The sequence below is a fragment of the Choloepus didactylus genome (genome assembly GCF_015220235.1).
Source record: "Choloepus didactylus isolate mChoDid1 chromosome 11 unlocalized genomic scaffold, mChoDid1.pri SUPER_11_unloc1, whole genome shotgun sequence".
In the NCBI taxonomy this organism is placed as follows: domain Eukaryota; kingdom Metazoa; phylum Chordata; class Mammalia; order Pilosa; family Megalonychidae; genus Choloepus; species Choloepus didactylus.
The window spans coordinates 4,625,787-4,641,702 of NW_023637577.1; the positions used below are offsets into that span (position 1 = coordinate 4,625,787).

The window sequence follows — 15,916 nt, forward strand, 5'->3', positions numbered from 1 at the left end:
TCCTGCTGGGAAGCTTGGGGTCACCAGGGAGGGGAATGGCAGCTTAATGCAATTAGGGCCTGAAAGAACAGAGGGAACTGGGAAACAGTTCAGGATGGTGTTAAGAGAATTATCTCTAGCTTCATTCATTGTCCCATTCTTCCGCAGAATTCAGACAATACTTTAATTTATCTCAATGCACTTTTTGAAAAATCTAACCTGGCTTTTGTTGGGCATGCGTGTGTGCTCATGATTGTGTGTGCACGTATGTATGTGTATGTGCATGTGTGTGCATGAGAGAGAATTGCAGAAGTTTGTTTGAAATGCAGTCATACCTTGGATATGTTCAGTGCATTTGGTCACCATGTTTATTTAGTGCCTACTATGTACAAAGCATGGACTGAATGAACTATAGCTCCCTTTCTTGTGAAGCTTATGATCTAGAAAGGAAGCTATACCAGGACATTGATAACAATAGTACAATCTAGAAGGTATCTTAGAAATTTTGTACATATAGTATCTCACGTTGTCTGGAGAGGTAGGCAGGAGTATCCTGGTTTGGGAACAAAGACTCAGAGAGGCTGAGGGGAAAGGCCACTGGGGGTGCAGCCAGACCAGAATCAGTGTCTTCGGAGGCTCAAACCCCAAGTTCTTTCTCCTGCTCCAAAGCCAGTGTGTGTACCAGGCCCCAAACTGGAAGCCGATATCACAAAGTGAATGAGGTGATCTTGATACACATGTTATAGTCCTGACTTACAGGAAAAAAGGCAATCTTAAAAAAAATTTAAGACCAAAAGAAAAATTGGTTTTATCTGACATTTCACTTACACTATCAGCCATCACTACTTCTGTGGATTTTTAATTTTTTTAGCATCTGAAACAGTACCCATAGGCAACTTGATGCAGTGCAGAGAGCAGCCCTGAGTCTGGTATTCATTTCTGCCCTGTTTCATAGTGTGAGCTCAGCTATGTCTTACCTCTCCCTGGGACTCAGTTCTCTCATCTGTAAAATAAAGAAGTTGAGTTTCCAAGTGTTCCATGGGATAGAATGAGATTCCTGGCCAGGTAGTAAGTTCCCCAGCATGAGAGGTAACTAAGAACGGGCAGAAAGACCATTTCGACAAGGATGCTGAATTGGGGAGCACCTTAGACTGTGAGCTCCTCTTGAGTGGGGCCAACTCTGAATCACCTTTGTATCTCTGGCACAGGGTCCATTGTCTCACAATATGGTAGGTGGTAAGTAAATGTTTGTTGGATGGGTGGATGGATGGATAGATGGATGAGTGGATGGATGGACAGATGGACAAGTAGAAGGATGGGTAGATAGATGAGTGGATGGATGAGTGGATGGATGGGTAGGTGGATGGATGGATGGATGGATGGATGGATGGATGGATGGATAGGTGGATGGATAGGTGGGTGGATGGCTGGACAAACTTCCATGCTAGATGAGAGGTTGCACCATATGACCTTGAAGATCCTCCCTAACCTGAGATGCCCTGGCTTCCTTGCCACTCTCTCAGAGCTCTGCGCTCTGAGCTAGAAGGAACAGCCCTAAGAGCAGCCTCTGATCCCATCCTTGTGAAGTGGAATTTTCGTTGGAAACCTTGAGCTCTGTTTGAATGGTCAGACTTCTCAGAACGTTCACCGCTCTGTTTGAGGCTTGGGGATGAATCTCCTGAAGATTAAATGAGGCAATGTATGCCAAATACCTGGGACATAATAAGTGCTGGGGAGCCTTGTAGCCTTTTATGGGTGTTTTTGGCACATACAAGCAAATACTTGCCGAACAAATTCTTTTTCTCTCCTCTTTCTTTATCTCAATGGTAATATAACACACTGTTCTGCCCCTTGTTTCTACTTAGTAGAATATCTGAGAGGCTTTTGTCCTCATTCTTTTGAATGGTTGCACCAAGTGACCTTTGTGTGAGCACACCTGAGGGATAAGTTCCTACAAGTGGGATTGCTGTGTCAAAGCATTTGGGATGAGATTGTGCTGATCCCCTTCCATGGAGGTTGTACCCACATACCCTCTCTTGGACCATGCAGGAGAAAACATGCTTCACCACTCCCTGGCTAAGCCAGTGTTACTAACCATTTCATTACAGATTGGTCTAAAAAGGCAAGAAACAGTATTGCACGGGGACTTTTAATTTGCAATTCTCTTATGACTAAGGTTGAGCAGTTTTTCACATGTTTCGGGGAAACTTGTATTTCCTTTTCAGAGAACTGCCCAATCATATCCTTGGTCCATTCTTCTGTTTATCTTTTTCCCATTGATTTGTAGGAACACTTTAAGGAAATGATGATAGGAGTTGCAAATGTTTTCTCATGGTGTGATATTTCTCTTTGGAGGGTTTTTGTTGTTGCATGTACTTTTGTTTGGGTTTCGTTTTGTTGTGGGTTTTGGGATTTTCTTGGGGGGGGTCATACAAAAAATTTTTAAGATAGTCACATTTATCAGTCTTTTATTTTATCACTACTCTGTTTAATGTCATTTATAGAAGGACTTTCTCAAATCAGAGATTATAAAAGAAATTTATGGTTCCTTTCAGTACTTTTATGGCTTTATTTTGCTTCATTCTTTTTAAAGGCTGCATAGAATTTCACTGTGTGAGGATGTCATAATTTACTTAACCAATCCTCCATTATTGGGCATTTGGGTTGTTTCCAGTCTTTTTCTACTAATGCTGCAGTAAATTCACTTGAAGAGCATACTTTTGTGCACATGTGGATGTATACTGAGGAGAAATTCTTAAACATGGAAATTGCCAGATCAAAGGGTACATGCATTTTACATTTTGTAATATATTGCCAAATTACTTTCCAAAGAGGCTATTCTGTGTTCACTGCTATCAATGGTGTATGAGAGTATCTTTCCATCATAGCCTTGTCATGGAAAACATCTTCCTTGATTTTCTTCTCAAAGTATTTAGTATGGGGAGGATGGACAAGCAGATATGTTGGATCTAATACTGCATGAAGGCTGGAAATAGACAGCTCACCCTCAGCAGTGTGGGATAGTATTATGTTTATTTCATCCTGACCTCTGGTGAGTTACTTTTGGAGGGACATTTTCAAAATCATAATGTCTTTAAAACATTTTAGCAGAAATTGTACTTAGAGTGGTTACGTAAGTGAATATCTTTGTTTTCAGGAAATGTACATGGAGGTATTAAGTGTTCAAGGAGCAGGATGTATATAGCCTACTCTCAAATGTTTATAAAATGGTTGGATGGATGGATGGTTGGATGGATGGATGGATGGATGGATGGATGGAATGACAACAGCATTTGTGAACAAAATGTTAAATGATGATAGATCTGGATATCTGGGTGAGAGAATATTGGAGTTCTCTGTATGGGTTTTGTATTATTTTTGAAACTCACTTATAAATTTGAAATTATTTCAAAATAGAAAGTTAAAAAAATTTTTGGCAGAAGTTGTCTATTAGGTCACAAGTAAATGGGTGTCCCTTCTCTCTCCTTAGCTGTGATGCAGCACTCACCTCTTTCTGGATGAAAAGATTAAGAGACTTATACTCATTATATAAAAGAAAGAGGAGTTTGAGAAGATTTGTGCTTCCATGTCTTACCTATCAATTAAAACCCTTCTTTATAAAGAAGTATTGCCTTTATAAAAAGTTTAAGAGCACTCATTTTGAATCACTGAAACCACTGAGGTTTTATCTCCAGCTCTCCCTCCACCCCCTTCTCACTCTCTTTAGCAGAAGTTCTTGCCACATTCGTGGAAGTATATTTTTATTTGTCCAAATTTGTTTATTAGCATTTCCATCTTGCTGAATTAAAAGGTGATGCTTTGATCTCTCTCTTCATTTAAGAGAGAAAAAACTCATCATGCTTATGTATTTTTACAACTTTGCCACTAGCTCCATGCACTTGATCAGATCACTGGGTCTGTCAAAGTCTATTTGATTCTTTGCAGAATGGACACAATGCCCACCTCACAGGGTCCCCAAAAATTGAATGAAAAGGTGTGAATGCAAGCGACTAGCTTAGGGCTTGGGACACAGAATACAGCCCAGAGGCTGAGCATCACAAAATCAGCACTGGCCCAACAATATCCAGGCTCGGGAGAAAATTCGTATCTCATAGCCTCCAGGGCCCCCCAAATCTGGCCCCTCCCCATACTGGCAGTTTCATGCTCCCCCACACTCCAGACTCTCTGCTTTCTTTCAGATCCTCCCAAAAGCTCTACCCTCCTCTGCCTTTGGGCTCCAAGCCCATCCTCTCCACCAGCACACCCTCTCTTCACCCCAACCCCAACACGGTCCTTCAGATCCCAGCCTGGCACTTCTGGACCCCCAAGACCAGGTCAGGCCCCAGTTATTAGCCACCCTCACAGCCCCACCCACCTCCTCCTGGGCACCACCGTCCCCCTTAGAGTCATTTCTGATGATGGAAATAATCCATCATCGGAATCACTAAGCTGTAATTACACTAAGTGATTACACTCATAACTTAGTGTAGTAAGTGTAAACTTACTATACTTATTAAACTAAGTAGTAATCAGTATACTTATTACTACACTGAGCTCTATGCTCCCTGGACAGAGAGCCATTGAGCTGTGTCCCCAGCACCTCACAAGGGGCCGGGATCTATAGGTGCCCAAAAAATGCTAACTAACCAAAGATGGTGAATACATACGTCATTGCTCATTTAAGGGTTTGCCTACAGGATGGAAGAAAATGGAATTCCTCCTTTCTCGTCTCAACCCAACTATTTAACTGTTGGCACAAGAGCCCAGAACCTGTCCTCCTCCACTCCTTTTCTTGCTTTATTTCTCTTCCCCTAGTTCTTTATCTAAAGACAGAATCCTGCTTGCCGTGGCTGCCCGAGCCGGCTATGGGGCTGTCTCCTTGTACATTAGTAAGCATGTGCGTCCTTCGAGGCAGATTACTGATTCTCCATGTGGCCAGATGCTTCCGTTTCCAGGGTTGCTATAACAAATGCCATGAACCGGTTGGCTTAAACAATAGGAATTGATTATCTCACGGTTTTGGAGGTCAGAAGCCCAAAATCAAGGTTTATCGGCAGGATCAGGCTTTCTCGGAACGCTGTAGCATTCCGGTGGCAGCTTGCCGGCGATCTGTAACTCCATCTCTGCCTCCATCTCACGGCCGTCTTGCTCCCCGTCTCTCTCTTCCTCATTGTGCCCAATTTCCTCTGCTTATAAAGACTCCAGTCATATTTGATCAAGGACCACCCTGATACAAGTCAGCCTCACCTTAGCCAATCTTCAAAGATCCTATTGACAAATGGGTTCACACCCACAGGACAAGGGGTTAGGACTCGAATATGACTTTGTGGGGGGTGTGATTCAACCTGAAACACGGGAGGTCAGTCCTGTGCCATGCTCTCAGGCGGGAGCCTGGAAGCTTAGCTTTCACGGCTGAACGGCCTTTGGGCTCTGGTTCTCCCAGGGTTGGCAGGATCTCCTCGTGCCCCAGGAGATGGCCCCAGCTGGCCTTTGTCCTCATCGTCAGCCAGGAAGTCCTCCCTGCTCATGGAATAGCTGCGGCTGTGCCATCCTGTGCCCCACTTTGTTAAAAGTGGGGTTTGACACAGCTGAGCCCATGGCCAGAGGGAGAAGCCTGAGCTCTGGGCTGGTGCCCTTGGACAAAAAGTGAGCTGTCCTCAGTCATGGGGAACAGTGGATTGGGAGCCACCAGGAGCAGGGGCTCAATCCAGGGAAGCAGGCCAGGCCCAGGTCCAACTGGCTAGCAGGTGGGGCTGGAAGCCTGGGTCTAGGCCATTTGGCCCGGGTTATTCAGAGTCTAAGGCAGGTCTCTTAACAGATGACCCCCAAGCAAAATTAATCACTCCACCTTCAACTCTGTCTTTGCAACGAGTATCTGCGTTTCCTCTAGGGCTCTTGAAACCCCGGGTTTAATTATCTGATGCAGTTCTGCCTCTCCCCATCAACTGTGTCCTCGGGGCAGCCAGGAGTAGCCTGTGTCTGAGCTTTTCCTGCAGCGGTGAGTCCTGGCATGGTGCCTGGACATCACCCAGCTTGTGTTTCCTGCCTGCTCTGCCCCAGACCCCATGCTGGGTGCTGGGGCACTGTGCTGGCCACTCGCCGCACTCATGCATCCGCCGAGCAGACCCTGTGTGCCAGATGCTGTGATGGGAGCTGAGGATCCAGAAGGAGCTCACACCAGGTGAGCTAAGGCTGTCCAAGCACCAAAGACCATTATGGAGAAAAGGGCATGTCCTTCAAAGCCAGGCAGGGCTGGCTATTCTGAGCAAGGAAGAACAAAGGAACAGGACAGAAGGGCTTCCCGGAGGCGGTGACTTGGGCGCTTAGCCCTGAGTTGTGAGTAGAAGCTGACTAAGTGGGGAAGTGTTGCAAGTCATTCTAGGCTGGGAGAACAGCATGACCCAGGCTTGTCTTTATAATTTGATGGAACGGTCCCTGGAGAGGGGGGTCAGAGAGCCTGAAAAGGATCTTGGAGGCTGGAGAGACATGATTAAGACTGGGTCCCTATGGGAGCCTGCACGGGACTTATTGGGGTGCTGAGTCCCTGTAGGAGGCTGCCCAGGCTTCAAGGGGTGCCAAGCCTGCTTGGGGTTCACGGGGGTGTCAAATCCCTGTGGGGGAGCCTGCTTGGGGTTTACTGAGGTGTCAAGTCCCTGTGGGGGAGCCTGCTTGGGTTTCACTGGGTTGTCACATACTATGGGGAGCCTGCCCAGGCTTCAAGAGGTGGCGAGTGCCTTTGGGAGCCTGCCTGGGGTTCACTGGGGTGCTGAGACCCTGCAGGAACCTGTCCAGGGTCACTGGGATGCCAAGTCCCTACGGGGTCCTCTCCCCAACTCCTGCCCTGCCTCTCCAGTCCTGGAAAGGAGAGAAGAGTCCAGGAAGAAGCCAGAGGTTCTCTCCAGCAGGGGCCACGGTAGGGGCCCCAGGTGGAGCTAAAGCCACACAGACGCCCCCACCCCTACCCTGGTGATCGGGCACCAAGGCAGGGAGCCAAGGAAAGCAGCAGGAGGACCTGGTCAGTCCCTCATTCCAGAACCAACAATCAGGTATTGAGCTGGGTCCTCCCAGGATTCTGTGCTCCAGCAGGGAGCCAGGACAAAGTCAAATATCCAATTCTGTCAGGCAGTGACAATGCTGGGGAGAAAGCTAAGGTGGGAAGGGGAGAGGATGCGGCAGGACAGGGCTAGGAATGAGGACGTGGGGGTTACACCACTGTGGTGGTGGTGGTGGGGTTGCTGGTAGGAACCAGCCATCTTCATTGCTGCCTCTGGCTCCCGCAAGCCCTAAAAGGACCAAGGGCTCTTCCTCTCCTGCCTTGGTCACATCTTTCAGTCAGGATCCCCCAGCTCCCAAACACACGTCCTCGCCCCTTGCTGGGCTGCCTGTCCCCCTGCCTCTGTCCCAACAGTTTTCAGTTTTCATCTTGGGGGTGGGGGGGGAGAAAAAAATGCCAAGCATGGAAGTCTCTTAATACAAACCAGATGAGGGGACTGATGGAAATTGTTTTGCCCCACATCAATCACCTCAGTCCTCGCTGTGCTGAGAATTTGGGAAGCCCTCGTCTCTGCTCCCACCAAGAATCCTTTCCAGAATGTGTCCTTCGAGACGCAAGGGAACAATGTCGCCCTCTGTGTGTTTGGCAAAGTGCCTTCGGAGCAGCTTTGCTCACATACTCACCCCCCACCTCCTGCTGGGACAGGGGTGGGATCTGGGGGTCACCCGGGAGGCTGACCCTCTGCAGTGGGATGAGCTGCAGCCCTGGGCTGGACCTCACTCTCCATCGGGTTCGGGGGTCACTGGGTGGCGTGGTGTGCCAAGCCGGGGGTCTCAGATGGGAGGAGCTGTCATCTCATCAGGAAGTTTGGGATTTGGAGCAGGTGTGAGCAGGACCCGGGACCCCCTGGAAGCCCCTCTCTAAATCAGGCTGAGGAAAGCAGGAACCATCAGAAAGCCCCCTGGGGTGCTGGTCCTGGCCAGGGACCCCTGCAACCTTCCCTCTTTCCACTGCCAGGGCACCCAGGTAGGGGGCTCAGCCCCAAAGCCTAGTAATGAATGGGCGTGAAGACGCGCTGTAAATCATTCAACCACTGTTTATGGTGACGAAGATGTCATTCACTGTTGTCGGTTTGTCCATTCGGCCAATATATTGATTTCCGTCCTGCCCAGCTGGAGCAGAGCCGTGAGGCTCCAGCCAAACGGACGTGGAAACAAGGGACACAGGATCAGAATGCAGCTACCAGGACCGTGATGGGGGGCAGGGGGCAGGGGGGACAGAGGGGGACCTTGACCAACCAGGCCAGTTTGCATGGCTTCCAGCCTGAGGCTTCTCCTCCTTAGTAAAACTCAAAGGGGAAATGTCATTCGCACAAGGGAAACGGAAGGGAGGTTAGGAGGTATTTTGTTTTGTTTCGTTTTTTGTTTATTTTATAATATATTTTTTATTTATCATATTTTTTATTGTAGAATATAACATATATATATAAAAATGATAACTTTCCAAGTGTAATTTAACAAGTAGTTAGAGAGCAAATTTCAAAGAATATCGTAGGTTACAATTCCAGTTTCAGTTATTTCCTTATTATGAAATATATATACAAAAAGGTAATGTCTTTCAAAGTATTGTTTAACTAGTAGATATATAGGAAATTCCCAAAGTTATTATGAGTTCTAGTACCATAGTTAAACAGTCATTTCCTTGTTGTGAAATCTAACATATATACAAAAAGGTATAGCTTTCAAATTACAATTTAACGAGTAGCTATACAGCAGATTTCAAAGAATGTTGGGTGTTACAGTTCCTCCATTTCTGTTCTTTCCTTCTAGCTATTCTAATACCTTAGCAACTAAGAAAAAGAAAATTTTATAGAGATTTAGTATTCATAATCCTTTGTTAAATTCCATCTTGTCTGTTGCTACGCCTTCCTCTAGTTTAATCACTTTCCCAATCTTCAGGGATGTCTGACATCCCTGAAGATAACCTGTTCATGTTGAAAAGGGGTGTCAACTTTTTGAGCAAAGGGGACACGTCTAGTTGATATTCTTGAAGAGGCTATTGCCTTTGGGTTTCAGGACTTAGCTGGCACAGGAGCACTCTGAAGGATTTAAGTTTCTGATGAATAAACTTAGTGAGTGAAACTTTTATAGAGTATGGTCTTTGGGGGTGTTTTGAGCAAATTAATTAAAAGGGTATGGCAGGTGACGGGTGACAGCTCCTGGAGGTGGGACCAGGTGCTATGGGAGCACGGAGGTGTCCTTGCAGTGCGCCCTGAGCTGAGGCAGAGCTGGTGGGAGGGGGCAGCACATGGGGCGGCCCAGAGGCAGTGCTGGGGTATGGGTCAGTGCAGCTGGAGCCAGTGGGAGCAGGCAGGTGCAGTGGGGACGGATGCCAAGGGCAGGGAAGACCCCTGAGGGGCACAGCTGGGTCTAGGAGGAATGAATTCGGGGCAGGGACAGATAACTGAAGGCCTGGCCCTTCTTCAAAAGCTTCTAGAATTGTGCTGCCCATGGGGCTATTAAATTTTTTTTGTATTATTTTCAACTGACATAATTCATATAACATAAAATTCACCATTTTTTAAAGTCCAATTCAGTGGTTTTTAGTATATTCTCTATGTCACGTAATCATTGCCGCCATCTGATTCTGGCACGTTTCCATCACCCCATACAGATACCCCTTACCTGTCAGTAGACCCTCCCCATTTTCCCCTCTCCCAGCTCCAGGCACAAATCTACTCTCTGTCTGTATGGTTTTGCCCATTCTGGACATTCCTCTAAATGGAATCATACAATATGTGCCCTTTTGTGATTGGCTTCTTTTGAGTAACATCATGTTTTCAAGGTTCACCCATGGCTATTTAATTTGAAGTTTTATTTAAATTAAATTGAAAGTTCAGTCCTTCCGTTGCACAAGTCACATTTCAAGTGCTCAGATTTGCATTTACCTTCCATACCGGACAGCACAGAGAATATTTCTGTCATCACAGAAAGTTCCTTGGATAGTCCAGCTCTAGAATGTCTTTGGTGTACATTGGGGACAGAGGAAATGGAGGAGGTGAACAAGGAGCTGGCCGGTCCCTGGGGAGCCAGCCATCCTGGGGAGCACCCTGCTGCCCACCCTCACACCCCAACATGGGTGACTTCTCAGTCCCCAGAGGCCAAATGAGATCCACCAGTGTTTTTTGCTATTTCAAAAGCTCTTGACTCAAAGCATGCATCTCCAAGGGGTCTGCCTCCCGGGTCAACTCCCACTGAGTTTCTTTGCTTTCCGCTGGAATTCTCTCAGCCCAGTGTGGGACTGCTGGCTATCTCCAGCCATCAGGGGTCTGACCGGCCACTGCATATGACTCTGATTAATCATGATGGGAAAACAAGTTAGCTATTACTATATAAATGCAGCTTGGGACATACGATCTTTGTAGGAGGAAACAAAAATAATAAAAAGGGCCCTTGTGTGATTTTACCTTCTACAAGCAACTGTTATTCACATTCTTATTTATAGCCTTCAAGATGAAGATTTGGGGAGCTGTGTGAGTTTACATGCATGGAAATATGCATCTAGGTATGATATTCCAATATATGTACAGTTAGCCCTTCCATATTACAGGGGTTAGGAGCGGGGCACCCCCACGATCTGGAAAGTCTGTGTAAAATTTTTTGGCCTTTCCTTCATAACAGAGAAGAAGTCTGATTTTTTTTTTCTCTTTTTCGTTTATGGGCTGTTTACAGTACTTTATTATAAGATTTGGGTTACATATGCATATATTTTATGCATTTCTGAGTTTCAAAACTTTTTCTGTGTCATCCACTGGCTTTTACTTGTCATCTGCGGCTTCCACAGAACTCCCAATAAATTCCCGTTCAGGTTCTTATGCCAACCCACTTGCCAGCCCATGATATATCGAAACCACGATGGAGAAAGTTGCAATGTGGAGGGGATAACTATGTGTATTTATGCTTAATTTCAAAAGATCAATTTAAACACACAATGTTCCTTTCATCCCTGACAGTTTACAATGATCTTCCTAAAAAGAAATTTGGGGCATTTCCAGAGGCGAAGGGTATATACTTCTATCACTGCTGAATAAACAAGTCCTTATAGGCTCCTTGGTCTTTAGCCATCTTCTTTTTGAAAGTCCAAGTGAGGGACACAATGTAAAAATTAACAATTTACAGCAGTCTTGGACCCTTGGAGAAGAGAGAAAACTTGATCCGAGACATGCTTTTTTAAAAAGGATTTTGTAGTGGAAATTTTCAGGCATTTGCAAAAGCAGACAGAATAGTATAAGAACTCCTAGGCACCCACTTTCAGCTTCAACAATTTCCACATACACCCCATCCACACCCTCTTCCCCCTGCATTATTTTGTTTGATGATTTAGGTGTATTTCTTTTTTTTTTTTTTTTTTTTTTAATCATCATTTTATTGAGATATACCCACATACCACGCAGTCACACAAAACAAATTGTACTTTCGATTGTTTACAGCACCACCACACAGCCGTACATTCATCACCCAAATCAACCCCCGACACCCTCATTAGCACACACACAAAAATAACAAGAATAACAATTAGAGTGAAAAAGAGCAACCGAAGTAAAAAAGAACACTGGGTACCTTTGTCTGTTTGTTTCCTTCCCCTACTTTTCTACACATCCATCCACAAACTAGACAAAGCGGAGTCTGGTCCCCATGGCCTTCCCAATCCCACCGTCACCCCTCATAAGCCACATTTCCACACAACTGTCTTCGAGATTCATGGGTTCTGGGTTGTAGTTTGATAGTTTCAGCTATCCACCACCAGCTACCCCAATTCTCTAGAACCTAAAAAGGGCTGTCTAAAGTGTGCGTAAGAGTGCCCACCAGAGTGATCCCTCGGCTCGTTTAGGAATCTCTCTGCCACCGAAGCTTACCTCATTTCCTTTCACATCCCCCTTCCGGTCAAGAAGATGTTCTCCGTCCCACGATGCCGGGTCTACACTCCTCCCCGGGAGTCACACTCCCCGTTGCCAGGGAGATTCACTCCCCTGGGTGTCTGATCGCAGAGGGGAGGGCAGCGATCCCACCTTTCAAGTTGGCTTAGCCAGAGAGAGAGGGCCACATCCGAGCAACAAAGAGGCATTCAGGAGGAGACTCTCAGGCACAAATATAGGGAGGCCTAGCCTCTCCCCCGCAGCAACCGTAGGTGTATTTCTTATAAAAAGTATACAGCTGGGTTTTGGTTTTTTATCCAGTCGTCAATCTGCCTTTTCACTGACAAGTTTTTGGTTTCAAGTTGTCCCCTACTTTGTACTTTTTTTTAAAGCTTTATATATATATATATAACTTTTTTAAAATCAGTTTTATTGAGATATATTCACATACCATATAATCATCCACAGTGTACAATCTACTTTGTACTTTTTAAATTCCTTTCTTTTTATAAATAAAATTGTTTTCCATACGTCCCTCTGTCAAGACAAGAACTTTATCCTCGTGTCTGTGGATTTCTCTTCCACGCAGGTCCCATCATGTTATGGACATCCTTCTATTTCATTTTGGGGGGCTTAGCTAATTGGGGGAAGGGAGGTTGGGGGGATGGAACAGAGCAGCAACAGTCTTTACTTTGATATTCGATCACCCTTTGATTTACACAAATCTTGTGGCATCTCCTGAGTTTGTTTCTTCTCTCATTTGAGTTCTCCCTCCATGTTTCCCACACAGGTCCTTGCGTGGTGGACCTTCTAGGGCCTTCCATGTTTCAAAATATTTAGGTCACATCTCACAGTTGGATGACAGTAGGCTGGATATAAAATTCAAGGTTCAAAGTTATTTTCCTTCCATACTCACTTCAGTGCTCAAAAATATATTACACCATCGGCTTCTTGCAGTCCATGTTGGTGTTGAAAAGTGTGATGTTGATCTGGTTCTTGTTTCCTTGTGATGTTATCTGCTCTCTCTGGAAACTTTTAGATTTCTCTCTATCTCTGATAGTCTTCAATTTCACTATACTGTGTAAAGTGGGGTTTTTTTCTTAACTCTCTTTGGTATTCTCTGGACCTTTTCAATCTGAGATCTTTTGTCTAATTCTGGAGATCTATCGCTATCATTTCCCCTCCATTTTTATCATTTTCTCCTACATGCAGTCTATGCATTAAATACTAATAAAGACTGAGGTCTTATTTGCTAGAAATGCATATTAATAGATAAGAGGGGGGGCCTTGTGAAACAAAGGGTTGAGAATTATTGGCATGCTCCAGCCATCTTCTCATTTTTAAGTAAATAAATATTACTGAAAACCTGCTGCGTCTTCTGCCCCATGCTGACCCTGGTGGGTGGATTTTCTCTTTAGCACTCGTGTCGACCCTTTATGGTAGGTCTGATTTTGCAGACAGGATTCTATTGCACAAGGAAGTGAGGTCACCTGTCCAGAATCTCACAGCTGACTAGGGGCAGTGATGGGGTTCGCACCTGTATCCCCCTGACCCTATCAGCTGAGCTCTCTAATCAGCAGGAGACCAACAAGGTGAAGCCTTTCTTTCTTCCATTTTCCAGCTCCTTTTCCTTAGCACTTCTGCTGGGAGCTGCTGGCTGTTGCTATGGTTCCCACTTGACCCAGTACAGAGGGGCTTTTGCACTTAGAGCAGCATCTCTCACCTGGAGCCCCAGCAGGTACAGGATAAGGACCACCCTCTGTACAGGTTACAGCCCCACTTTGTTGAATCTATAGCCACCAAGCCGGTTCTCTTGCATCCTTCACTTCATAGCCAAACAGCCTCTCCTGCATTTTTCAACCTATGTTTTCTGCTTCTCTTCATCATCCTAGCCCCCAGAAATGTGGAGGCAGACTCACAGGGTGCTCCAGGTCACTGCTGGTGCTGCCACCCCATGTTGCTGGTCATAGTAGCCCAGGGCCCAGCCCAGGCTGGCAGAAGCAGCCCAAACAATGGCTCAAAGGCTGCTTGATATCCATGGATGCCCTGGTCAGAGGTACAGAATGTTGCTCTAGGTTGAGAGTTACCCCGTTTCCTGTGTACCCCCCTGAAGCATCCGAGGCTCCTTGCTGGGTTTGACACTCTTCTGGTTTGCTAGCACTGCCATTATACCAAATACCAGTGATGGATTGGCTTTTATAAAGGGGATTTATTAAGTTACAAAGTTACAGTCCGACAGCCATAAAAGTGTCCAAACTAAGGCATCAACAAATGGATACCTTCACTGAAGAATGGCTGATGGCATCTGGAACACCTCTGTCAGCTGGGAAAGCACATGGCTGGCATCTGCTTGTCCTGGGTTGTATTTCAGCAGCTCTCTCTGTCTGCTCCTGTGTGTCCCTGCTTCTTTCTCTCAGGGCATTTTTTCCGAGTATCTGGGGGTCCTCCCTTTGATTCTCCAGGGCAAACTCTAGGCTTCATCTCTTAGCTTATGTGATGGTTAGGTTTATGTGTCACCTTGGCCAGGTGATGTTGTCCAGGTGTCTGGTTAAGCAAGCACTGTCCTAACCATTACTGCAAGGATGTTTGTGGCTGGTTAATAAACCAGAAGGCTGGTTTATTAAATCATCAGTCAATTGACTGCACCTATGACTGATTATGTCAACGAAGGGCAGGTCTTCTGCAATGAGAGAATTCAAATCAGCTGGATTTAATCCAATCAGTTGAAGACTTTTAAGGAAGAGAGAGAGAGGACCTTCACTTCTTCGGTTAGCCAGCAAAGCGTTTCCTGAGGAGTTTATTGAACACCTTCATCAGAGTTGCCAGTTCACTGCCTGTCCTATGGAATTTGGACTCATGCATCCCCACAGTTGCATGAGACACTTTTATAAAATCTTATATTTACAGATATCTCTTGTTGATTCTGTTTCTCTAGGGAACCCAAACTAATACAGCTTAGCATCTCCTTCTGTCCAAACCTCCAAGCATCTCTAAGCATCTCTGTCAGCTCCAGCTCCAGTTAAAGGACTCCGGTGATCTAATTAAGACCCGCCCTGAATGGGCGGGGCCACATCTCCATGGAAATATCTAATCAAAATGTTTCACCTACAGTTGGGTGAGCCACATCTCCATGGAAACAACCTAACACAAGTATCCCACAAGGTTGACTTTTGAGAGGATGTAATATATCCAAACCGGCACAGACACCTTCACTCTGTTCATGCTTCAGCACATTGGAGTCACAAATGCAATGAGACTGTGAATTAAACTTTTAAAATGTGGGAAACACTCCCCTGCCCCCAGACCTTTTCTGTGTCAGATCAGCTACTTCTGTAGGACTTACTTGTAACTACACTCACATTACATCTGGCATGTTCTATGCTTTATACCCTCTGGCCCATATGTCTGTTCCACAGACATCAGATCCTTGAAGCAACCCCAGGGGCAAATATTGTGAACACATATTGATTGCACACCCACTATGCGCTCAGCACAGGTCTAGGTATTGGGGAGATAGCAGTAACAAAACACACAGCAATTCGCACCCTCACAGACCTTATATTCAGTTTGGGGAAGGATTGACAGTAAATCAGATTTTCATGTGTTAAGAGGGTTAATGTGTTACGGAAACAAATAAATCAAATGAGGGGGATCTGGAGTAATGGGGTGGGGTGGGGGTCCCAGTTTTAAATGAGAATGTGACATTCAAGCCACAAAGTAAAGGAAGTGAGGGAGTTTACCACGGGGCTGTCTGGAGGACAAGTGTTTCTGGCAGCAGGAACAGCCAGTGCAAAGGGTGTGGGGTGGGTTAGGCCATGTGTTGGACAAACAGCCCACAGACTAATATGGCTGGAGTCGGGGGGAGAGGGAAAGAAGAGGAGGGGTAGAAAATGAGGTCAGAGGTTATCGGAGGCTCAGATCACACAGGGGCCCAGATCGAGAGGCATCTGCCTGTGGTCCTGCATGTAAGCCATACCTGGGACCCCACATCCAGTCTCATGGTCTAGGGCTCACTCCCCAGCCTCCCC

General features: G+C 45.8%; 1 protein-coding gene across 3 annotated transcripts in view; it reads left to right on the forward strand.

Moving 5' to 3' along the window:
• Positions 1-15,916, forward strand: part of COL23A1 (collagen type XXIII alpha 1 chain) — a 389,555-nt gene that overhangs the window by 251,268 nt on the left and 122,371 nt on the right. The gene's annotated exons all lie outside the window — the stretch shown is intronic.